The 26,948-nt window shown below is 40.0% G+C and overlaps 1 long non-coding RNA gene across 2 annotated transcripts; it reads left to right on the top strand.

Moving 5' to 3' along the window:
- LOC136863015 (uncharacterized) lies at positions 1–26,948 on the top strand. 2 transcript variants are annotated; one of them, XR_010859129.2, is made up of 3 exons: positions 1–56; positions 10,132–10,378; positions 25,554–26,948. It is a non-coding gene; the product is annotated as an uncharacterized lncRNA (long non-coding RNA). The 2 variants fall into 2 exon arrangements; XR_010859130.2 differs by lacking the exon at positions 1–56 and adding an exon at positions 9,170–9,679.

Genomic DNA, 26,948 nt, shown 5'->3' with positions numbered 1-26,948 from the left:
CCGATAAGGAGATGATTTTAATCACTATATTCTTAACATATTTTCTCCTTATGCAGGTACGTTTAGTCATACTATCATATACCATTTGGTGTACATAAATAAATTCAAAGAAACTGTAGGAAATATTAATTTAAGAGATCATTAAAACGTTATCTCGCTGGAACATAGTGTGCTACTCACTCGCATATATAACGCAAATTACATTATTTATATTGAGCCAACACATAAGCAGGATGAAAATTGGTTTATAGAATAAAATCTTCAGTCTCTACAGTTAATTCTCTACTCCAGCCAATATTGTATACTAAATGTTGAATAAGATTATTCTTTTTGATTGTTCATGTTACCCACACTCGTCACAATTCCCATCCCTATCCGCAAAATATTAATTTTCAAAAATGCGATTGTCGTTCGAACGATCGCAGTACGTCGGCCCCTGAGGGACCGTGGTACAGCAGCTCTGTACTCTGACCGGCCAACCGAGCAGAGGAAAGGTGGCCGACCGGACGGGCCCACGGCCCTACCGTGGCTCTACGCCTCTGCATTCGGTTGGCGGGATCCAACCCGTCGGCTGTCCTGAGAATGGTTTTCCATTCTCCTGCACTAAGGCGAATGCCGGGACAGTTCGTAGTATAGGCCAGGGCCGCCCTGCCCCTCACCTACGCCGTAACAAATCTCCTGGTCTGTGAGATGGTGTAACCGGCTAAGAGGCCCGCACTCCCCCTTCAGGGGAGAATTGAAAACTTTTAGTAGTAGTAGTTCCTAGTAGAGGCTGCGCCTGTCAATCGTTCACCTACTCCACAAACCTTGTGCACCATACCAAATCCTCCTCTAAGCACACCGAGTTCCCCTTCAGGGGTTGAACGAAAAGTTGCATTAAGTTAGGTTAGGATAGCAGTAATTCACAAAATATTTCTTTAATTCATTGAGAGTTAAAAAGTATATACCGGTACGGTATATCGGATATTAGGGAGTGGCTTTATAACTATGAACGCTTTGAGTTGCTACTCTCTACTTGGAGAAAGCATGATGTGAACTGGTAATACCTGAAGTGTTTCGGCTAAGTTGCTGCCCATACGAGTCAAACCGATGGGAGCGCAAGTTTGTTGGTTTGTTCGTGGTACTCTTTTACAGTTAAATTTCCACTGCAATTCTCCAAGTGGAAATCGTAATTTTTTTCATGTAGATGAATGAATTGAGGTTATACTATCTTACAAATTTTCCAACAGGTGATTTGTTGTTACCGTAAATTCGATAATATTTCTAGTTGTTTTTATGTTGGTATCAATAAATCTTCCTGTCACTGATCATAGAATTTGCAATAGACATCGTCCCATTAAGGCCTAGGATGTATAATGATAAAAATGTAGCCTACATGTATAACCTACAATATTTGTACTTAATATGTACAGTATTCTATGATTAAGTACTGATTAAATCCATTTCAAAAACTCGTTTGTTGAATAAAAAGGATGTTAGAGCAGCTATTTCTTCAATTTAGTTTTAAAGGTTCCTTAAAAAATACAGTAAATTTGACTGAATCTGATGATACGATTTATGCATTCATTCCATGTCAGGTTAGCTTCTCCTAATGCTTCTGCTTCTTTTTCCTCTCCTTCTCCTTCTTTCCTGGCCATATATGTACTGATAAAATGGACACTCCCAAGCTTGCTTGTGTTCAGCTGGTCTGATTTGGAGTGAGTATGTCCAACATTCTTTCACCCTATCCAATGACACTTAACTTTTCCTTAAGGCAGCCTCAGCACTTCCTTTCAAGTTTGCTTAGTACGAACTCTCCCTCTCTTCAATAGCTACAGCTTTCTATAATAAATGCTATTATTCATTTCTTATTCTGGTGTGACCATAACAGCAAAGCTGTTTTGATTCCATCTTGTAGCTGATGGGCACAACTTTGATAGATCCTCGCACTTACTCAATGCGCACGTCGTCATGCAGTGCGACTCCTGCTCTCTGCCTTGGTACATATCTGTTAGCTCTATAGATGCCATCCTCGGAGGCCCGGGTTCAATTCCCGGTACTGCCATATATTTAAAAATGGTAGGAGGGCTGGTATGTAGTTTGAAAGGTACATGCAGCTCACCTCTGCTGGGGGTGTATGAGAAAAGAGCTGCACCACCTCGGGATTAAGGAAGTCTAGTTTATTTATTTATTTATTTTTTATTTTACCCCTGCCAACCTAAGCAACGTCCACCATCTCTGTTACATGCATTCGCTGGTCATGTTGTTAGTGCCTTGCCCAACATTTGGAGCCTTACCTGAGGGCAGGCCAGATATTTGTATTGTTCACTTTGCCCTTTAACTTCACTGCATCGGCATATGACGCGAAACACCGGTAAGTGACCGCCAGTTGATCCATCCAACACTGATGCAGTGCTTGACATTTGCTCAATATTAACATTAGTTGTAATAAATTATCCAAGATATATAGGTCTTGTCCATTCCAGTTATCTTTACCTTTTCACTCTAAACACAATATTTTTCCCCTTCATTGCCTCCTGGATGTCATATTTTCATTCTGCCATTAAGAACTCTTGCTGGCGCAATACTTCTGGGATCTCTCCCACATTTGATTTGGGGTGTCATTATCGTTGTTCTGCACGTCCTGGACCATATAAGCCCAGATATCATCAATGAGTTGTTGTGCTGTCTCTTCATCTCACAGCTTAAACCAGTTAGGCCCCATTCACAATGCAAACGTAACCGTAAACTTAAAGACGTAACATAACAGTTAAATTAACGTAAAATTAGTGGTATTCACAATAGAGGAATGTAACATGGATGTAAGGAGTACACAGCTGCCAACCAAAACACTGCCATGTTATTTAGCATGGAAGTCGTGTTTTAGGCTATCTCGCAGTTTTGTGTGGTATTTTAATATATCGATGGAATTAAACAACGTGGTCGCGGAATTCATATTACTTCAGACATCGCTTGCTTTGCTGTTGCGAGCTATGTAAGTTTACATGAAAAGGCAAACTAAACAACGTTGCAGAAAATGGGTTCATCCCTTGAATCAAAGAAGGTTATTTCAGGGCGATTTCGGTAATCTAGCGTAAGAAATGACCCTCATCAGTTCATTTTGTACATGCGAATGAAACCTGAACTGTTTGACACTATCTGACGATTTAATTCCCCTTTCCTAACAAAAACAAGTGTAAGGTCTTCTTTACTGACATCTATGCCCCTAGCTATATCACACCAATGAGATGTTTGGATCATAGCGTTTTCGTAAACTTTTTTTTTTTGCTAGGGGCTTTACGTCGCACTGTCACAGATAGGTCTTATGGCGACGATGGGATAGGAAATGCCTAGCAGTTGGAAGGAGGCGTCCGTAGCCTTAATTAAGGTACAGCCCCAGCATTTGCCTGGTGTGAAAATGGGAAACCACGGAAAACCATTTTCAGGGCTGCCGATAGTGGGATTCGAAACTACTATCTCCCGTATGCAATTTTCGTAAACTAGTAGTCTGTCATGATGTTAAGAATTATATAGGGGGACATTGTTTTATCTATGGAAGGGATTATCTCTTGTTCGGTCACCAGCGTTGCGAGCTTTTCTCCAGCCATTTACCGTCAGATTTAATTGCAACAGCATATTTATTTCCACATTTTTTTCTTTTCAGTACAGCGTTTTCGCAATTTTATTTCCTTTTATCATACATAAGCACAAAGATTATTTTGAAAGAGAACACAAGTGTTTCGTCGAAAGGAGTCATTTTATATCAAGCACAAAATACAATATTTACGTCTGCTCTGATTTGCTTGTTCTTAAACCTAACGTAAAATTAACCGCAAGAGCTTGGAGTTTGCAATCCCTCAATTTTACGTTCTCGCAGTTAAGTTAACGACGGCGTATTGTGAATGGTTACATTAGATAACATGGCCGCTAAATTCTATGTCAATGTTCATTTTAAGTTTACGTTACGTTACGTTTGCATTGTGAATGGGGCTTTAATCTTCATAGTTGGTCCGATTCTGTTGTTTAACGGACAACGTAGCTAAAGCTCTCCAATCGATAGCCCATTGTGGGATGTCAAAGGCTAATCAGGGATGACCTTGCAGTCCATGAACTGTCACAGCAGATCATTGTTGAAGGGATTATAGTCAATTTACGTACATATGACTCTCTCTTCCACTTGGTCTTGTACCAATGATAAAGTCTTTCTTCTGTAAGTGATAAGGTGCTCTTCCTTCTTCTGAAATTATCTGTTGAGTACAGCTAGATTATATGCTGACGCAAACTGGAGGATCTCATATCCCTGGTCATTCCTCATTCCTAACCAAAGCCTCGATGACATTCAGAATAATCCTAGCCAGTCTGTCAAACGTGACCAATAAGATCAGCCAATGCAATCTTTTCTCTTCATGTGGCATCTGCTGCAGTAGGTGATCGTAGTCCTCCCAGAATATTGGGTTATGATTCCATCACAGCAAGCCTGTGGTGCATATGAAGAGATCACTTTCAGGCAGGTGGTATCATTCATGGCTAATTTCACTGCCATGTGACGGTCGGTGATCCGTGTGACTGAAATAAGCCTTCTAAGAACATGACTGGCGAGGATGATTCTTACACCATTTCTTATTATTGTGTCACCATTGTAGAAGAGTTTTTAGCTTTAGCCCCTGTTTCTGGTTTTGCCTCCACTCCACTATGTTTCCTGCACAGCTGCCATGTCCCATTTTGCACCTTTCTGGAATGTCTAATGTTCAAATTTCTTTCCGGTGAACATGCCAACATATCGAGTTTTGCTTCTCAACTCTGACAACGTATCTCCTGCTTTCTGCCCGGAGTCAGATGTCCTTTCTTTTGCCTCAGTTTTACATCATGAGACAGAATGAGATAGCTTCCAGTGGCATTTACTCCACTGAAGGGGCCATCACCCCACCTAAATGTGTTCATCTGCACCAAGGTGTTGGCACCCTAGGGAAGTCAGATTATTTGCCACCACCCAACACCCGGCGTTGACTTTCTGGCTGTACGGTCTACTCAATTTCCATAGACAGATAACTCTATAGAAATGTAACTTCTTAATCAAATTTGAATGGGACGTACAGTCAAAAGCTTTGCTAAAATCACATTTGAAATCCAGAGCTTCATAACTTAAAAAGATTATCAGTTTCAAAAATGTTTACTAGTTGCCCTATCATAATGAATTCTACCAAATACTCTGACAGCTGAAAATGCCAGTAACTGCTTGCCTTGCTGTGTATAGTACAAACTTTTAGATTGGTACTGCATTTATTCTTGAATAATTTTGTGTTTTGTGAAACACTCCAGCTTCCAAACTGTTATTAACAGAGATACTGGGGAAGCAAATAACATTTTTCAGAACAAATTAAATGTTAATCCGTTTGAAACCTAGCCTGTGAATTTAAACTATCTGGTGATTGCATAACATAGAAATAGTGATCTTTTCTAATTCAGGCGTGCTGAATATGGAACTGAAGTGTGTTTTCCTGTATCACATCAGGTTTCTTTGCAATATTGAAAAGCATATACAAGACAGTCATGCATATCATATCAACTGTATACATAGAGCTGAATGGTCTGAAATTTGTCACTCATAAACCTGGTAATATGTTGTAAACTGGCAAGTCCAAGGTTTCAATTGTATATCTTGACTTATTTTAAGAATCTTTGTTTTGTTCCTTTTCTATTGCGAGGTGTCATTCTTCGATAACCAGCAGTAATCTGCCAGCATGTTGGAGTTGGTAGGGAATTAGTCCACATATGAAGAGAACATATGCACCTTTAAGCTCATATTTCAGTCTAAATCCTGGAAAGAAGCAGGCATTCTGTCCACCATTTGTTTGTAGTCTGGATCCTCTGTATTGCCAGGAACGATTTTGACTACATCCCGGAATGCTTTCCATGTCGAACAAACTTCTGCCCACATTGAATCCTCAAAATCAATATCAGAGAACTTCTTTCTGGTATCTGGACGTGTAAGATACCGTTTTTGATTCTGGCATTACTGATGCCTGAGAATCGATGACACACAGACTAGAAACATTGACCTTCATTGTTCATACATACATACATAGATTATCATTATAGACTGTTATGCCTTTCAGCGTTCAGTCTGCAACCCTCCGAGAATTTACTAAACGTCGCCACAATCCTCGATTTGCAACTAATGTTGTGGCCTCATTTAGTTCGATACCTCTTATCTTTAAATCGTTAGAAACTGAGTCTAACCATCGTCGTCTTGGTCTCCCTCTACTTCTCTTACCCTCCATAACAGAGTCCATTATCCTCTTAGGTAACCTATCCTCCTCCATTCGCCTCACATGACCCCACCACCGAAGCCGGTTTATGCGTACAGCTTCATCCATCGAGTTCATTCCTAAATTAGCCTTTATCTCCTCATTCCGAGTACCCTCCTGCCATTGTTCCCACCTGTTTGTACCAACAATCATTCTTGCTACTTTCATGTCTGTTACTTCTAACTTATGAATAAGATATCCTGACTCCACCCAGCTTTCGCTCCCGTAAAGCAGAGTTGGTCTGAAAACAGACCGATGTAAAGATAGTTTCGTCTGGGAGCTGACTTCCTTCGTACAGAATACTGCTAATCGCAACTGTGAGCTCACTGCATTAGCTTTACTACACCTTGATTGAATCTCACTTAATATATTACCATTCTGGGAGAACACACAACCTAAATACTTGAAATTATTGACCTGTTCTAGCTTTGTATCACCAATCTGACATTCAATTCTATTGAATTTCTTACCTACTGACATCAATTTAGTCTTCGATAGGCTAATTTTCATACCATACTCATTGCACCTATTTTCAAGTTCCAAGATATTAGACTGCAGGTTTTCGGTACAGTCTGCCATTAAGACCAAGTCGTCAGCATAAGCCAAACTGCTTACTACATTTCCACCTAACTGAATCCCTCCCTGCCATTTTATACCTTTCAGCAGATGATCCATGTAAACTATGAACAGCAAAGGTGAAAGATTACAGCCTTGTCTAACTCCTGTAAGTACCCTGAACCAAGAACTTATTCTACCATCAATTCTCACTGAAGCCCAATTGTCAACATAAATGCCTTTGATTGATTTTAATAATCTACCTTTAATTCCATAGTCCCCCAGTATGGCGAACATCTTTTCCCTCGGTACCCTGTCATATTCTTTCTCTAGATCTACGAAACATAAACACAACTGCCTATTCCTCTCGTAGCACTTTTCAATTACCTGGCGCATACTGAAAATCTGATCCTGACAGCCTCTCTGTGGTCTGAAACCACACTGGTTTTCATCCAACTTCCTCTCAACGACTGATCGCACCCTCCCTTCCAAGATGCCAGTTAATACTTTGCCTGGTATACTAATCAATGAGATACCTCGATAGTTGTTGCAATCCTTCCTGTTCCCTTGCTTATAGATAGGTGCAATTACTGCTTTTGTCCAATCTGAAGGTACCTTACCAACACTCCATGCTAATTTTAGTACTCTATGAAGCCATTTCATCCCTGCCTTCCCACTATACTTCACCATTTCAGGTCTAATTTCATCTATTCCTGCTGCCTTATGACAATGGAGTTTATTTACTATCCTTTCCACTTCCTCAAGCATAATTTCACCAACATCATTTTCCTCCTCCCCATGAGCTTGGCTGTTTGCAACACCACCAGAATGATTTCCTTTTACATTGAGAAGATGTTCAAAATATTCCCTCCACCTCTCCAGTGATTCCCTGGGATCTATTATGAGTTCACCTGAATTACTCAAAACACTGTTCATTTCCTTTTTCCCTCCCTTCCTAAGATTCCTTATTACTGTCCAGAAAGGTTTACCTGCTGCTTGACCTAGCCTTTCCAGGTTATTACCAAAATCTTCCCACAACTTCTTTTTGGATTCAACAACTATTTGTTTCGCTCTGTTTCTTTCATCTACGTACCAATCCCTGTCATCCTCTGCCCTTGTTTGGAGCCATTTCTGATAAGCCTTCTTTTAACGTTTACAAGCTGCTCTCACTTCATCATTCCACCAAGATGTTTGCCTTTTCCCATCTTTACACACAGTTGTTCCTAGGCATTCCCTTGCTGTTTCTACTATAGCATCCCTGTATGTCACACATTCACTTTCTGTATCCTGAACCTGCTTAATGTCTACTGTTCGAAACTTCTCACTAATCATATCCATGTACTTCTGTCTAATTTCCTTGTCCTGGCGATTTTCTACCCTTATTCGTTCACAGACAGATTTCACATTCTCTACCCTAGGCCTAGAGATACTTAGTTCACTACAGATCAGACAGTGGTTGTATCATCGAAAAATCCATGAAAATCTCGTACATTCCTAACAGATCTCCTGAATTCAAAGTCTGTTAAGATATAGTCTATTATGGATCTGGTACCCCTAGCCTCTCATGTGTAGCGGTGAATAGCCTTATGCTTGAAGAATGCATTCGTAACAGCTAAACCCATACTAGCACAGAAGTCCAGCAAACGCTTCCCATTCCCATTAGCTTCCATATCTTCCCCACATTTACCAATCACCCTTTCGTATCCTTCAGTTCTATTCCCAACTCTCGCATTGAAATCGCCCATTAGCACTATTCTAACCTTGCTGTTGACCCTGACCACGATGTCCCTCAATGCTTCATAAAACTTGTCAACTTCATCCTCATCTGCACCCTCACATGGTGAATACACGGACACAATTCTTGTCCTAATTCCTCCCACTGACAAATCTACCCACATCATTCGCTCATTTACGTGCCTAACAGAAACTATGTTGTGTGCAATGGTATTCCTGATAAAGAGCCCTACCCTAGACTCTGCCCTTCCCTTTCTAACACCCGTCAAGTACACTTTATAATCTGCTATCTCTTCCTCATTATCTCCCCTTACCCGAATATCACTTACTCCTAGCACATCCAGATGCATCCTCTTTGCTGACGCAGCCAGTTCTACTTTCTTTCTTCCATAAGCCCCTTTAATATTGATAGCTCCCCATCGAATTCCATTTCGTTCGCCAAGTTGTTCATAGCATTAATGAATTGCTTCGTAAGTCAGAGTTTGATAGTAAACAGAGGTAAAAGTCTGTACGCATATAATTTTAAATGGCTATACACAGTGAAATACATTTCTCACTTTATATCCAAATGACAAATAGACAATGTTAGCATAATATAAGGAAGCACAACTGACTTTATTGCACATAGTCAATTGTTGGATGTACCTATATTTGAAATTGCTTTCATTGCATCAACAATGTATCACCAAAAGGTAATAAGTATATCTATATTGAGATATTGAAAACAGTTGCCTAGCTCTGGACAAATTATTCAAAACCAGAAGTCTGATTAGAAATCTAAAGTTAATTGTCACCCTATTTTACTATGGTGAGACCTTAGTAATGTATTGTTGAGGAGGCCTGGACTGCTATATATGAAATATTTATGGATTGGAAAATATAAGTATTAAAAAATCCTGAATAATTCATGACCCTGTGAAAGATAGAGGACTTTTAATAGCAAGGAACAATGGGGAGATTGAAAAACTGCACTGTAGAACAGATGTTGTTCCAGAAATGAACTACAACAGATTGTTATGACTGGGCCATGTGCACAGTATGGTCAAAGCAAATTTCCTGGGGGAACCATGGTGATGTGAAATGAGAAGCATGCCAGCAAAGAGGTGAGTCAATCCTGTTGAAGATGACCTCGGGAGGGTGGGAGTTAATTGATGGAGAAAGACAGCAAAGGTTAGAACATTTTGGGCAGTAATCAAGGAGGCTCTTGCCCTCCACAGATCTAGTGCCAAGGAGTAAGTAGGTAAGTAGGCCAACTTACTAAAATTTGTAATATAGTACTGTTGTTCAGTAGACAATTGATACTCTACATTAAACAAGTAATCTGAATATTGATTCCAAGGATTAATGCGTAAGTCTTGCCCTGTATGGTACTACCCAACTCTTACCATATCCTTTCGCGTGTTAATCTGGTAAGTTTGCAGCCTTGTTCAAATAAATCCTGTATCCCTTGCTGTGATGATATCAAATAGGGATTCCTTTCACAGTTTTTAGATCCAGTTTCATCCTTTGTTACTTCAGAAAATACTCACATTACATTTAAATTCTTTTATTTCAGATATCATACCATACCACCGAAAACCATTTTCAGAGCTGCCGACAGTGGGGTTCGAACCCACTATCTCCTGAATACTGGATACTGGCCGCACTTTAGCGGCTCCAACTATCACGCTTGGTTTTGTGTGCTGATCTACGCGAAGCGACATCGTGTGGAGGCCTCCCGCTTATCTCCACCACAGCGCAGGCGCTGTGATCACTGTCAATCCTACGATAATCCTACTACTGCACCGTGCTTTCCCGATCAGGTGTGTGCAATTAGTAGTGGTCAACACGCCTCACATGCTTGCGTGAATAAGGGATCACCCAAATGCAGCACTTGCGGCGAAGCTCATCCAACATTTTCAGTTAAATGCAAGGGTAACCTTAACCTTCCCCCACTCAACCAGAAACCGTGTTACCTATCACTCCCATTGCCCTTCATAGCCCGCCTTCCTCTTCCACTCTTCCCCCTCCATCCACTGAGAGCATTCTGTGATTCATCATTATGCTGCTCCAGAATGTTCTCCCATTCCAACGTCCTAATATTCTGTATCAGATCAAGTTAGCGGCGCGATTGACCTTCCAGACTCACTTGGACGCAACGTTCTCTGGGACAGGAATGCACTGTGCATTCTTTACCCTTGATCCTAGTCCACTATTGTAGTAAATGAGAATTTATTACGATAATGTATGTTCTTTGAGGGTCAAGCGCCCGCTGCTGGATCTGCAGACAGATCAACACAAACCGGATATCATAATTTTTAATGAAATATTTTTAACAAGGAAACCAAGTCCAAAATTTAAAAACCATACCTTCTACCGCTCCGATCGCCCCACCAGAGGCTGCGGAGGGGTAGCTATTAGTATTCATCAATCCATTCCCTCACAACAACATTATCATTATCTAAACGAATATCCATCTGAAAACTTAATTATAGAAATCACGACTGGACATCAAATAATAGCTCTAGCAACAATTTATATACCTCCAGGTTCTTCCCCACCATCCAAATTTGTGGAATACATTGATCGTAAATAGAGTACGTACATTATTATCGCAGATTTTAACATTACGTCATATACACAACAACAACAAAACATCTACAACCATTATATGATATCCGGGGTGTTGACTTACCCTTCCCCTCCTCTACCTGCCCTGTATCACAAATGACCCCTGACATTCTAATCCTCTCCCCTAACCTAGCAACGAACTGTAACATCACTATGCTACCTTCAATCGGCAGTGACCATGTTCCTGCCCTATTAACCGTCACAGATGTCCTAACCAATCCATACCAACACACCCGACGTCCTCCACCTGTCAGACAGTATAATCGAACCGATTTGGTCAGGGGCGAATGCTGGTCATGATAGTCAGGCTTGCTCTTCCATTCGTGAAAGTTGGTGGGGTAGGACATGCATAGTTCTGAATGAATAAAATTTATAAACCCAATAATCGCTAAATCACATGAACATTTTAATCATCGGTTACATGAACATGCATTCAAACTGGTTACATCACACCTTCAAGAAAGGCAAAAGAAAAACAATCAGACACATTTTATAATTGTTACGGGAATACCCATGGAGCAGAAAAAGGTTAAAGAAGGTTCTGCTCTTGATTCCCAACATCCCCTAAATGCTCCTATTACAGTACAAGGCATAAAAGACGTACTCAGGACCAAAAAGAACACTGCCCCTGGTCTAGATAACATTACTTACCGACACATCAAAGAAGCTCCACATCTCTTCCTACAACTCCTAAGTGCAGTATATAATATAATTCTCCATACTGGATTCTTTCCTGCACATTGGGGACATGCTACTATTTTGATATTTTTAAAACCTAAAAATTACCATCCCTCCTAAATTCATATCGTCCTATCAGCCTTCTAACAGTGTATTCTAAAATTTTAGAAACCATCCTCGCACGCCATATATATTTCTATCTCAACTCCCTCCATCACATACCTCAATCGCAAGCTGGTTTCCGTCCTCAGAACTCCACACATGATCACATCTTTCATATCTCTGCATCCCTCACAAAATATTTACCTCCCAAAGACCGGACAGCCCTTATCAGTCTAGACACTGAGAAAGCCTTTGACAAGGTATGGATTGACGGACTGACATTTAAACTTCTTCACCACCCGCTACCTGTGACGATCACCCGTTTCCTCGCCAACTTTCTTAAATCCCACACAGCCCAAATCAATATCCATAATACATTATCTTACACGTTTCCTATTAAAGCAGGAGTCCTACAAGGTAGGCCATTGTCACCGCTTTTGTATATTTTGTTTTGTATCATTATTCCCCGTAACTTCTGCAGCAACTTCTCCGGTATTTCGTATAGATATACGTTCAAACTAAAGCGAAGGTAATAATTTACTACATTAAAAAACACGATACACTTGTAAACTTCCATTTAAAACGAAGTTAAAGAGATTACACGATAATAGTTAACAGTCGTATTGTTATTGATTATTGTCGCTCCTCATATTCAAATATTGCATTGTTGGCTACAGTCGTGAACAAAGGGTGTAGTGTAGTCAAGTAAATATAAATAAAAATCAGCTGACCTTGTATTTCATTCATTTGTACTTCTGAGTAGGTAGTTAGTATCCGTAATTTATATTTCGCTCCCTCGATCTTTCAGTATTTATGAGCGGTTAGCTAATAATAATAAAGTTCATATATCCCAGTAATTGCAGTTCAAGTCCCTGGAGTAGTAGTAGTACCCGGTAGTAGTTTTGATAGAAATATTTGAGAAATTATTGTAGACAACCTCGTATTTTTCAGTAGGCCTAATTAAGGACAATTTTTTTTTCTCCGTCCCGTGGAGTAGGGAAAATAATAGTAATCCACCAGCTGTAATAATCACATAACCACATTTCAGTAGAATTGTAGTGAAGATAAGGTATAATATATTAGATAGTATCTTGCCAGTTATATTCGTGTTTTTCTTCGTGTACGGCAATCCTTTTGATACTTAAGCATTTAACCAAACGCAGTGTAGTGTAGTGTAGATACATTGTAGTATAGATACAGTACACTTAGATAGTGCCGTATCTTGCCTGCTATATTCGTGTGTCATCTTTCGTGTATATCTATTAGACCGTAATACTAATAATAATTTGTCTAAGCATTTAGCTTCGTTGGTAATCTTTGAGTACAGTAGTTCTTGCAAATTTCATTTCTGTTGTGCTTAGTAGTGACATACGGTACGGTACCGGTATCGTAATTAGGATACGTCTGAAAGTAGTTTAAAAATTACTGTAGTGTACTGTACAGTAGTATATGAGTAATATCCTATTAGAATTTAGTGTGCTTATGTTATTATTGTAATATATTTGTGTAGTACTGGTGTAGTAGAAGTATCCGTAGAAACTCTTACTAACATATTGTTGAAATTAGGATAGGCTTAATTGCAGTTTGAAATTGTGTAGTTCTTGTGTATTACTTTCGATATTCAGTAATTAACAGCAGCTTTTATCCTGTTAGGGGTTGTAGGATTAAAAATATAGAGCACGACTAAGTAGTATTGTAGTGTAGTCGTATATTAATTACCTTATTGTTGTGTACTATCCCAGACAATATATCCCTCCGTTCTTTTATTTTTTTGCAAATAAGTTATTTTATTTTTTAATTTAAAATTTTCCCCCCGTAAAGAATAGCTAAGGAGCGCGAGTGTACTTATTGTGGGTGTGGTGGGGCATTGAGGGGTATGAGGGAGGAGTTGGAAAGTTTGAGGGAGATAATTAGGATTCTCACAGAAGACAGGAAGGAAGATAGGACTCCCTCAAACAATGTACAGGTTACAGTAGGTGTACAAGAGGGAGGGGAAGGAAAGGGAGGAGTTGTAGAAGACAGGTGGTCTAATGTTCTAAGGGGATTGAGATTGCAGGCCAAGGGCTCTATTCAGGATCAGAATTCAGGACAGGTGTCTGTGCGAAATCGGTACGAGTCACTCCAGGTAGAACAACAGAGGGAAGACGAGGGACAGGGAACTGTTGCTGAGATGCATGGAAGTAGGAGGAAGGGAAAAGGTAGGAAAGGGAAATGTAGAGTAGAGGATAGGAAAAGACAGGTGGAACAGGGTCATGGGAAGGAGAAAAGGGAGGAGGAAGTAGCTTCTGCAGCTATCAGGAAAGATAGGGCTGACCAGGAGGGGAGGGGATCAAATGAGGTGGGTAGGGTTGAGGCTCTGGTCATGGGGGATTCCATCGTTAGACACGTGGGGAAAGTGTGTGGAGGAAAGGGAACCAGGGTAGAATGTTATCCAGGAATTAATTGCAGTTTGAAATTGTGTAGTTCTTGTGTATTACTTTCGATATTCAGTAATTAACAGCAGCTTTTATCCTGTTAGGGGTTGTAGGATTAAAAAAATAGAGCACGACTAAGTAGTATTGTAGTGTAGTCGTATATTAATTACCTTATTGTTGTGTACTATCCCAGACAATATATCCCTCCGTTCTTTTATTTTTTTGCAAATAAGTTATTTTATTTTTTAATTTAAAATTTTCCCCCCGTAAAGAATAGCTAAGGAGCGCGAGTGTACTTATTGTGGGTGTGGTGGGGCATTGAGGGGTATGAGGGAGGAGTTGGAAAGTTTGAGGGAGATAATTAGGATTCTCACAGAAGACAGGAAGGAAGATAGGACTCCCTCAAACAATGTACAGGTTACAGTAGGTGTACAAGAGGGAGGGGAAGGAAAGGGAGGAGTTGTAGAAGACAGGTGGTCTAATGTTCTAAGGGGATTGAGATTGCAGGCCAAGGGCTCTATTCAGGATCAGAATTCAGGACAGGTGTCTGTGCGAAATCGGTACGAGTCACTCCAGGTAGAACAACAGAGGGAAGACGAGGGACAGGGAACTGTTGCTGAGATGCATGGAAGTAGGAGGAAGGGAAAAGGTAGGAAAGGGAAATGTAGAGTAGAGGATAGGAAAAGACAGGTGGAACAGGGTCATGGGAAGGAGAAAAGGGAGGAGGAAGTAGCTTCTGCAGCTATCAGGAAAGATAGGGCTGACCAGGAGGGGAGGGGATCAAATGAGGTGGGTAGGGTTGAGGCTCTGGTCATGGGGGATTCCATCGTTAGACACGTGGGGAAAGTGTGTGGAGGAAAGGGAACCAGGGTAGAATGTTATCCAGGAATTAGGTTGAGGCAGATGTTGAGGAAAGTAAAAGAGAGGGAGGAGGGGAAGGAGAAGGTGGTAGTGTTTCACGTTGGTACCAACAACGTAAGGCAAGCTGATATAAGTACCAAGATAGTTGGAGATGTGTGGGATCTGGTAAATGCAGCACGGGTGAAGTTTAAGAAAGCGGAGATTGTTATTAGTGGAATACTGTGTAGGAGGGATACTGACTGGAGGGTGATTGGGGATTTAAATGAGACTATGGAGTGGGTATGTGGGAAACTGGGAGTGAAATTTCTAGATCCTAATGGGTGGGTAGGAGATAGGGATCTGCGCTCGGATGGCATTCATTTAAACCGCAGTGGTATGTATAAGTTAGGAAATTTATTTGGAAGGGTAATAGGGAGGTACATTCAGGGAAACGGGATGGCCTAGGGAGCGGTGATAAGGGAACAGGGAACTGGAAATCAAGTAGGGATGACATAAAATAGTTAGTGTTGAACTGTAGAAGTATTGTAAAGAAAGGAATAGAATTAAGTAATTTAATAGGTATATATTTACCAGACATTGTAATAGGAGTTGAATCATGGCTGAGAAATGATATAATGGATGCAGAAATTTTCTCACGGCACTGGAGTGTGTATCGTAGAGATAGGATAGGAAAGGTGGGAGGGGGAGTTTTCATTCTGGTGAAAGAATAATTTGTAAGCTACGAAAAAGTTAAAGATGAGACACATGAAATTGTAGGTGTAAGGCTCATTTCTAAAGATAATAGGCAACTTGATATATTTGGAGTGTACAGATCGGGAAAGGGTAGCACTGATGCGGATTCGGAATTATTTGATAGGATAGTCAGCTATGTGGGAAACGACATGGAAAGAAATGTGATTGTAGCGGGAGATCTGAATTTGCCAGATGTAAATTGGGAAGGAAATGCGAACGACAGGAAGCATGACCAACAAATGGCAAATAAGTTAATATGGGAAGGACAGCTGATTCAGAAAGTGATGGAACCAACCAGAGGGAAAAATATTTTGGATGTGGTGCTGATAAAACCAGATGAGCTCTATAGGGAAACTGAAGTAATAGATGGTATTAGTGATCATGAAGCTGTTTTTGTGGTAGTTAAAAATAAATGTGATAGAAAGGAAGGTCTTAAAAGTAGGACTGTTAGGCAGCACCATATGGCTGATAAAGCAGGTATGAGGCAGTTTCTAAAAAGTAACTATGATCGGTGGAAAACAGTAAATAAAAAATATAAACAGACTCTGGGATGGGTTTAAAGAAATTGTTGAGGAATGCGAAAACAGGTTTGTAACTTTAAGGGTGGTAAGGAATGGTAAAGACCCACCTTATTATAATAGAGAAATAAAGAGACTAAGAAGAAGGTGCAGACAGGAAAGAAATAGAGTTAGAAATGGCTGTGGAAGTAAGGAGAAATTGAAGGAACTTACTAGAAAATTGAATCTAGCAAAGAAGGCAGCTAAGGATAACATGATGGCAAGCATAATTGGCAGTCATAAAAATTTTAGTGAAAAATGGAAGGGTATGTATAGGTATTTTAAGGCAGAAACAGGTTCCAAGAAGGACATTCCAGGAATAATTAATGAACAAGGGGAGTGTATATGTGAGGATCTTCAAAAGGCAGAAGTATTCAGTCAGCAGTGTGTAAAGATTGTTGGTTACAAGGATAATGTCGAGATAGAGGAAGAGACTAAGGCCAAAGAAGTAATAAAATTTACATATGATAACAATGACATTTACAATAAGATACAAAAGTTGAAAACTAGAAAAGCGGCTGGAATTGATCAGATTTCTGGGGATATACTAAAGACAATGGGTTGGGATATAGTACCATATCTGAAGTACTTATTTGATTATTGTTCGGTCGGAGGAGCTATACCAGATGAATGGAGAGTTGCTATAGTAGCCCCTGTGTATAAAGGAAAGGGTGATAGACATAAAGCTGAAAATTACAGGCCAGTAACTTTGACATGCATTGTATGTAAGCTTTGGGAAGGCATTCTCTCTGATTATTTTATTTTTTATTTTTTATTTTTTTTTGCTATGGGCTTTACGTTGCATCGACACAGATAGGTCTTATGGCGACGATGGGATAGGAAAGGCCTAGGAGTTGGAAGGAAGCGGCCGTGGCCTTAATTAAGGTACAGCCCCAGCATTTGCCTGGTGTGAAAATGGGAAACCACGGAAAACCATTTTCAGGGCTGCCGACAGTGGGATTCGAACCTACTATCTCCCGGATGCAAGCTCACAGCCGCGCGCCTCTATGCGCACGGCCAACTCGCCCGGTCTGATGATATTAGACATGTTTGTGAAATTAATAACTGGTTCGATAGAAGGCAATTCGGTTTTAGGAAAGGTTATTCCACTGAAGCTCAACTTGTAGGATTCCAGCAAGATGTAGCAGATGTCTTGGATTCAGGAGGTCAAATGGACTGTATCGCGATTGACCTGTCTAAAGCATTTGATAGGGTGGATCATGGGAGACTACTGGCAAAAATGAGTGCAATTGGACTAGACAAAAGAGTGACTGAATGGGTTGCTATATTTCTAGAAAATAGATCTCAGAGAGTTAGAGTAGGTGAAGCTTTGTCTGACCTTGTAATAGTTGAGAGGGGAGTTCCTCAGGGCAGTGTTATCGGACCTTTATGTTTTCTTATATATATAAATGATATGAGTAAAGGAGTGGAATCGGAGTAAGGCTTTTTGCGGATGATGTTATTCTCTATAGAGTGATAAATAAGTTACAAGATTGTGAGCAACTGCAACGTGACCTCAAAAATATTGTGAGATGGACAGCAGGCAATGGTATGTTGATAAACGGGGCTAAAAGTCAGGTTGTGAGTTTCACAAATAGGAATAGTCCTCTCAGTTTTAATTACTGTGTTGATGGGGTGAAAGTTCCTTTTGGGGATCATTGTAAGTATCTAGGTGTTAATATAAGGAAAGATCTTCACTGGGGTAATCACATAAATGGGATTGTAAATAAAGGGTACCGATCTCTGCACATGGTTATGAGGGTGTTTAGGGGTTGTAGTAAGGATGTAAAGGAGAGTGCATATAAGTCCCTGGTAAGACCCCAACTAGAGTATAGTTGCAGTGTATGGGACCCTCACCAGGATTACCTGATTCAAGAACTGGAAAAAATCCAAAGAAAAGCAGCTCGATTTGTTCTGGGTGATTTCCGACAAAAGAAAAGCGTTACAAAAATTTTGCAATGTTTGGGTGGGGAAGAATTGAGAGAAAGAAGAAGAGCTGCTCGACTAAGTGGTATGTAATACCAATATAAATGGTCCGTTATTGGACATTATAAATTTTCCAGCTAACTCATTCTTGGTTGCCAGCGTTTCGCCCTCGTGTGCTAGGGTGGGCTCATCAGTTGGTACCTAGCACAACTACCAATACGCTGGCTAGTGCATACCGTGGAGGCCACTGCGTAGGCTAACTGGAGCCACCGGCAGTGCCAATGCACTAAGAGACTTTGTCTCATTATCAAAAATTGATGCCTGCCTGGCCATCAGATGATATAGATGTTGATTCCCATTGGGAATCTGAAATATTTGTCCTGAATGAGTAAATTTATAATACCAATATAAATGGTCCGTTATTGGACATTATAAATTTTCCAGCTAACTCATTCTTGGTTGCCAGCGTTTCGCACTCGTGTGCTAGGGTGGGCTCATCAGTTGGTACCTAGCACACCTACCAATACGCTGGCTAGTGCATACCGTGGAGGCCACTGCGTAGGCTAACTGGAGCCACCGGCAGTGCCAATGCACTAAGAGACTTTGTCGCATTATCAAAAATTGATGCCTGCCTGGCCATCAGATGATATTGATGTTGATTCCCATTGGGAATCTGAAATATTTGTCCTGAATGTGTAAATTTATAATACCGATATAAATGGTCCGTTATTGGACATTATAAATTTTCCTGCTAACTCATTCTTGGTTGCCAGCGTTTCGCCCTCGTGTGCTAGGGTGGGCTCATCAGTTGGTACCTAGCACACCTACCAATACGCTGGCTAGTGCATACCGTGAAGGCCACTGCGTAGGCTAACTGGAGCCACCGGCAGTGCCAATGCACTAAGAGACTTTGTCTCATTATCAAAAATTGATGCCTGCCTGGCCATCAGATGATATAGATGTTGATTCCCATTGGGAATCTGAAATATTTGTCCTGAATGAGTAAATTTATAATACCAATATAAATGGTCCGTTATCGGACATTATAAATTTTCCAGCTAACTCATTCTTGGTTGCCAGCGTTTCGCCCTCGTGTGTTAGGGTGGGCTCATCAGTTGGTACCTAGCACACCTACCAATACGCTGGCTAGTGCATACCGTGGAGGCCACTGAGTAGGCTAACTGGAGCCACAGGCAGTGCCAATGCACTAAGAGACTTTGTCTCATTATCAAAAATTGATGCCTGCCTTCCCAATGGGAATCAACATCTATATCATCTGATGGCCAGGCAGGCATCAATTTTTGATAATGAGACAAAGTCTCTTAGTGCATTGGCACTGCCGGTGGCTCCAGTTAGCCTACGCTGTGGCCTCCACGGTATGCACTAGCCAGCGTATTGGTAGGTGTGCTAGGTACCAACTGATAAGCCCACCCTAGCACGCGAGGGCGAAACGCTGGCAACCAAGAATGAGTTAGCTGGAAAATTTATAATGTCCAATAACGGACCATTTATATCGGTATTATAAATTTACTCATTCAATACAAATATTTCAGATTCCCAATGGGAATCAACATCTATATCATCTGATGGCCAGGCAGGCATCAATTTTTGATAATGAGACAAAGCCTCTTAGTGCATTGGCACTGCCGGTGGCTCCAGTTAGCCTACGCAGTGGCCTCCACGGTATGCACTAGCCAGCGTACTGGTAGGTGTGCTAGGTACCAACTGATGAGCCCACCCTAGCACACGAGGGCGAAACGCTGGCAACCAAGAATGAGTTAGCTGGAAAATTTATAATGTCCAATAACGGACCATTTATATTGGTATTATAAATTTACTCATTCAGGACAAATATTTCAGATTCCCAATGGGAATCAACATCTATATCATCTGATGGCCAGGCAGGCATCAATTTTTGATAATGAGACAAAGTCTCTTAGTGCATTGGCACTGCCGGTGGCTCCAGTTAGCCTACGCAGTGGCCTCCACGGTATGCACTAGCCAGCGTATTGGTAGGTGTGCTAGGTACCAACTGATGAGCCCACCCTTGCACACGAGGGCGAAACGCTGGCTACCAAGAATGAGTTAGCTGGAAAATTTATAATGTCCAATAATGGACCATTTATATTGGTATTATAAATTTACTCATTCAGGACAAATATTTCAGATTCCCAATGGGAATCAACATCTATATCATCTGATGGCCAGGCAGGCATCAATTTTTGATAATGAGACAAAGTCTCTTAGTGCATTGGCACTGCCGGTGGCTCCAGTTAGCCTACGCAGTGGCCTCCACGGTATGCACTAGCCAGCGTATTGGTAGGTGTGCTAGGTACCAACTGATGAGCCCACCCTAGCACACGAGGGCGAAACGCTGGCAACCAAGAATGAGTTAGCTGGAAAATTTATAATGTCCAATAACGGACCATTTATAATGGTATTATAAATTTACTCATTCAGGACACATATTTCAGATTCCCAATGGGAATCAACATCTATATCATTAAGTGGTATGTTCCGAGCTGTCAGCGGAGAGATGGCGTGGAATGACATTAGTAGACGAATAGGTTTGAATGGCGTCTATAAAAGTAGGAAAGATCACAGTATGAAGATAAAGTTGGAATTCAAGAGGACAAACTGGGGCAAATATTCATTTATAGAAAGGGGAGTTAGGGATTGGAATAACTTACCAAGGGAGATGTTCAATAAATTTCCAATTTCTTTGAAATCATTTCGGAAAAGGCTAGGAAAGCACAAATAAGGAATCTGCCACCTGGGCGACTGCCCTAAATGCAGATCAGTATTGATTGATTGAACCTCTTCCCCCACTCAGATTATATCAATTTCCTGATGACATAGCAATACTGGCTCGACGAACTAATAACCCATCCCTGCAATCCCGATTACAAACCTACTTAAATGAGCTCGAACAATGGCTGAGTCTTTGACACATCAAAAACAATGTAAGCTAAACACACTTCCTAATTTTCGTAATCGTATTGCCCCCATTTTTCCCGAGCTAAGCCCAGCCATCGAGCGAGAGTTCCCAAGGTGGACCGTTTGATCGTTGGCTATCACTTTCTAGAGGCATTTAAGGGATGTTAGGGATTGATGACCAAGCAGGATAAAAAGAAATGTTAAAACAACACTCTGACATTTATTCACATAAGCAAACAAACAAATGAAATACTCTTGCTGATGTGTTTTACAAAAATAGAACTTTCATAATATTGCATTTCTTCCTCGATTTAGAGTGACACGTGTTCTTAATCTCCAGCCTTACTGTGCTGTAATGAAACCAAAGAAAAATTAGGCCTCTTGCCTTTTCAAATCAAAATATTTGACTGAAAGAATTAAATAAATTAACATAGAACTTAAAAAAAAAAAAAGATTAACATTTGTCTTGCGAACGAGGGTTTTACAATAAATGTGTTCAAAGCTTTACAAATTCAAAGTAGTCTCAACAAGTGGTTTTAAGATGTACTCAACTGAATTTGTCATTTACAGTATTTAATAATAGTCAATGACACCAACATGAACTTCAGTATAAAATGACAATTGATTTCGAAATTCTCAAAATTAATTAATTATTATTCTGATTATTATTATTATTATTAATAATTTCTCATCATTTAATTAGCTCGTGTTTCATTGTCACACGATCGTGTTCTTATTAATTTTCCACCACATTATTTACCTAATGATCGTCATTAGCATTTCAGAATAATTATTTTGAATTAATTATTAATGACTTATTTTCACCATAACTCCAATTAATCATGCGGCTAACAAATTTCTACCTCTGATCTTTGTATTTCATTTCTATTCAAATTAATCTTAAAATATTTCAAAATTTAGAAATTCGCATTACCAACGTGTGAGCTAGTTAAATAAATTTTATTTACAAATCGAGTGCCTTCATAAAGTAACGAGATGATATTTCCTTTTAAATCTTGCTAATTACGAAAATAAATTCTTCCTAGTCTTCCTCGACTTAACTTAATCAAACTTTCCCTTAAGGGCATGAAAATTATTTCTTAAGGCAACACACAACGATGAGTGTAAACTGCGTCACAGCGAGTGCGTGACCAGATCGAAATTAAATGAAACCAACATGGCACAAGAGAAATATACATATTTACATACACACACACATTCACACCAGGGAAACACGTTTTTATGTACATTATTTACATCGAATCCTGTTTTGGCAAGTTTATTTATGATTTTTATTGGTGGTCGGGACGCGTAATGTCTAGCAGAAATAATCCGTGTACTGAAATTATCCTTCATTTATAGTGGCGAGTGATCGAAGTCATGGGTATCACTTGGTAGAAACACATTTCACATATCAATGTAAGTTCATCTAACTCATGAAATTATAATGGAAGATTCTAGTAAAATCCATAAGCACTATCATCATTTGGGCTACAGGTTGAAATTACCGCAAGCGTGAGCCTTACTTGTATTACTTTTATTTCCTACCTGTGAAATACACTCGCAACACGTGCTCCAATAATTATAATCTATCTTGCGCTCCCAATACACAAGAATAAGTCAAATATCATCATTAAATCATCAACTGCACAATTATACAACAAGTATCCCTCAGGATTGGTCATATTCCAGACCCTTCATGAACAGAGCACATTCAATCTCACACATAAGGACTCTACAGTAGTTTTATGGCTCACGAGCGTTTACTTCTGTTTTACCCGATCTTTAGTTAATATTATTATTATTTAAGTGATTATTACATCTACTGATCCTCATGGAATATCGTAAAATTAGATGACTTCATCATAAATACGACAAGTGATCTTGAAAGACACTAGGTTCGACCCTATTCACTCAAAATGTACACGTAAATTTCCATCCAGTAACTTTCAACATTACAAGGAAAGTAGATTTATCGTGTGGTCAGTGATTATTAAATATAAAGCTCCTTAAGCATGGGAAATCATTCAAAGACAACCTACATGTCTGCTCTAATAGATTCCAAAATTTCATTCACACGTACCTAGTCTACCACGACACCTTAAGAAGTGGAAAAATGAAATATTTCTAACTACAACAAACTAATAGATCTACGACTTAAGAAGAAAGACCTCTAGTTGTAAAAAAGGTAAGACAGATAAATTAAATTAAAAAGGTACTCAAGTTTTGATGGGGTTCGATTCTCGTCGACAGTCAGTTATTCCAGCATACTCCTCCGGTCAGTCTCCTTCCAATTACCAGATACGCCTCACATTTTACAGCTCCATGGAGGCTCTGCAACAGGTGTCCCTCGATGAAATGATGTTGTCAGTGGTTGCGGAATTATCCATCTTGAGATGTTCAATTCTAAGATGACTTCCGTAGAATGCCGGTCACAAGCTGTAACTGAGATGACAAAATTAAGTATTTTGCACAAGCACACGCCGAATATAAATAGCTCGTCTACACTGTCACACTTAACTTGGTTCCTAGGCGTCTTTATTCCATAGAATTCACTAATGGTTTCTCTAAATTCTAGCAGAACGGCGTCGACTTGAACTGAAATTACTTCTCATCGTGGTCTGAGAATGCGGTGCAGCACAACACGACGAAGGATATTCAGAGTAAGAGCTTCAAGAACATTAAGAGAGCGATTTACTCGAAACAAGGCCTTTTATCTAATTAGCCTGGGAGGTGTGATCTTCAGCGAGAACGGTAATTGGCTGATGGTCTCATTTAATTGGCTCAGACTATTCCAGAAACAAGCTGGGTTGCGCGCGTGCGAAGGCAGTCACGTGGTTTGCTCTGACCTTGGCACAGTCTTGCCGGTGTGTCACCCCTCTGAACGACGAAAAAAAACTCGTTCTCAGCTCGCCACAACTCCCCAAATGATATGCTGCAGTTCCACGCAGACAATAACATTTTCACTTTCCACTTGTTAAAATATTCGTAATATCGCCAATTTTAACGGGGACAGTATACGTAGATGCCATCCTACTAACCAAATTTACCTAACCTTCAATGATCAACACCTTACCGAAACCATCACTCTTACTTACCTAGGCATCACTTTTCAAAATAATTTAAAATGGAATATACATTTGGACCAGATTTACAAAAAGACATCCTGCAGGTTTCAGCTCCTCCGCTGGTTGTTAGGTCAAACCTGGGGATTAAAACCAACACAAATTATTAATACGTACAAAGCTTTTGTTCGACCTGTTATCACGTACGCCTCCTTATCCTGGACCTCAGCCTCCCTTCTCCAATACCTCGACATATTTAAACTAGACTGTCATGCCATCCGACTGGCTTATCGCCTCAGACCAGAAACTGGACTCGAAGTCATAAATAACCTTCATACATTCCACAAAGTCCTTTCCCATCTACATTCTATTCGTATTCGCTATTTACAGAATGCTGTCTCACGCAGCTCATCTGAACCTTTAGATGAACTTAGCCTTTCTCCTCTCGCCACCATCACCCTTCCAAACCAACCAACACCTTTTATCAAACACCTCTTATCACCATCGACCTCAGCCCACAGTTAAAGCCAAATGCACATAAAGTTATGGGCCACTGCAGATCGCACAATTCTGACTGAGGTTCTTATTCTGGTTATTTTTCCATTGCCACCTTACACATTTAGTGGAATTAATGGCGATACCACCGCCATCTCTTACTACATTTGTGTTCAGTGTAAGTGTGACCTCTCAGAACTTATGATGACTTGGCTTTTTCACTTAGACAAGAATTGGTTAATAATATTATGTAATTGCCTGTATATTTAAATTCCGAACATGTTTATCATTTCATTCCATATTCTTTCACTTCAAGAAATCTATGTTCACAGTTCTTATGTTAAGTTTGTAGTGCTTCGTACTTCAAGAAACAGACTTTCATTTCTGATGACGTGTTCTATAAAAGAAGACCTTTTTTAACCTTTCGTAAAACATGTGCTATTAGCACACACTCATATAATATATTTCACAACAAATTATTGTTCATGTATTCGGCCAAAGAGTCCCTTTGTTGGACTGGTGGCCAGCTCCCCTCATGGGGAGTATGAAACAACTATTTGAATAAAATAACTCAGTGTTCATCTCTCCCTTCTCTTACAGGTATCTTCTGCTAGTGTGGACTACTCAATTCTACACATCAACACCCCTTTTTTTCGCTTTCCGGGTGACACCTCATCTCTAATTCGTACCTAGCCTGCTACAAAAAGGCATACAGGCCTGACGCCGAGAAGGCAGTCGGCCTCCCCTAAATCAATATGTATACCTGCATAATCCACGACATTCGCTCTTTCACTTTCTAATCTCGAAATTGAAAGAGAACTTATCAAATATGGCATATATATTGTGGACAGGCTACACGCAGGCGCGGAACCATCCAGAGAGGTACTGCTACACACCTCCGAGCCCCATGATTACCAGTATATCCTAAACAACGGTGTAACGCTCCGTGCCAACCGCTATATGACTGAACGGACTCCGCAGCATATCCCATTACAATTAATGGACACTTCACCACCTCAACATGCGACAGCACCACTACAGGAACCGCCGCAAAAACAGCCACCGCACACATCCCCCTACTCCCCAACAACCACTACTACGACTAACCCGAACATCCCCACAAAGATTATAATTGAAAAGTCAGATCCGCCGTACATCCCATACGACTATTAGGAAGGTTAAACATAAGACTAGGAGAGCACTCAACAGAAGAAATAATAATGATGCATGGAAAGAGGAGTAGAGAATTTTGGTGAAGCATTTGCTAGCAGAAAAGAAAGTGACTGAAGAGAGATATTTTGACAATATACTAAATGGAAATCGAAATTCCTGGGACCTTTTTTAAAAATATATACGAAGACTGAAGGGAGAGAACAATTCAATTCCCTCTCTTTGTATAGGAGGGGATTTATTGGCGATAACAGACATAGATAAAGCGGAAGCATTACGTAAACACTACGGAAATGTTTTTGATTTGGCGCACAGTTTTTTAAGGACAGTTAAATGAAAACGATTAATGTTTTCCAAATTAAAGCTTCCTTTGTACATTTTATCAAAAAATACATTTTCTGAAGTATCAACAAAGCTCGCCTCATACATGACTAAACATTTATAAGAATGGAGTTTATTTAAACTGAATAGGAAAATACCTATGGTAAACTATTCCTACATACTCATTACGCATTAGAAAAAGAAAAAAGATGAACTCATTTTATTATAATTATATGTATACATTGGGTCATTATATTATGTAATAAGAGTATTTAACATGTTATAATTTTAGCTCTGTTGTAACATTAGAACTCTTAGCAAAAGTGTAATCAACAAAATGTTGTTAAATTTCAGAGTATGTCATAAAGCTTTCAAGAATGAGGCATAACACAAAAATGCAAACATAAGATTCTAATGCAGCTGAGGATGACCTTGTAAGAGGTCGAAACCGGTCCTATTATACACGTGATATTCTATCATACATGTGATAATAAATAAGTATTG

Source organism: Anabrus simplex, chromosome 2, assembly GCF_040414725.1.
Source record: "Anabrus simplex isolate iqAnaSimp1 chromosome 2, ASM4041472v1, whole genome shotgun sequence".
Classification (NCBI taxonomy): domain Eukaryota; kingdom Metazoa; phylum Arthropoda; class Insecta; order Orthoptera; family Tettigoniidae; genus Anabrus; species Anabrus simplex.
Note: the sequence above shows the minus strand (reverse complement) of the source record. Positions and strands in the feature narration are given on the sequence as shown.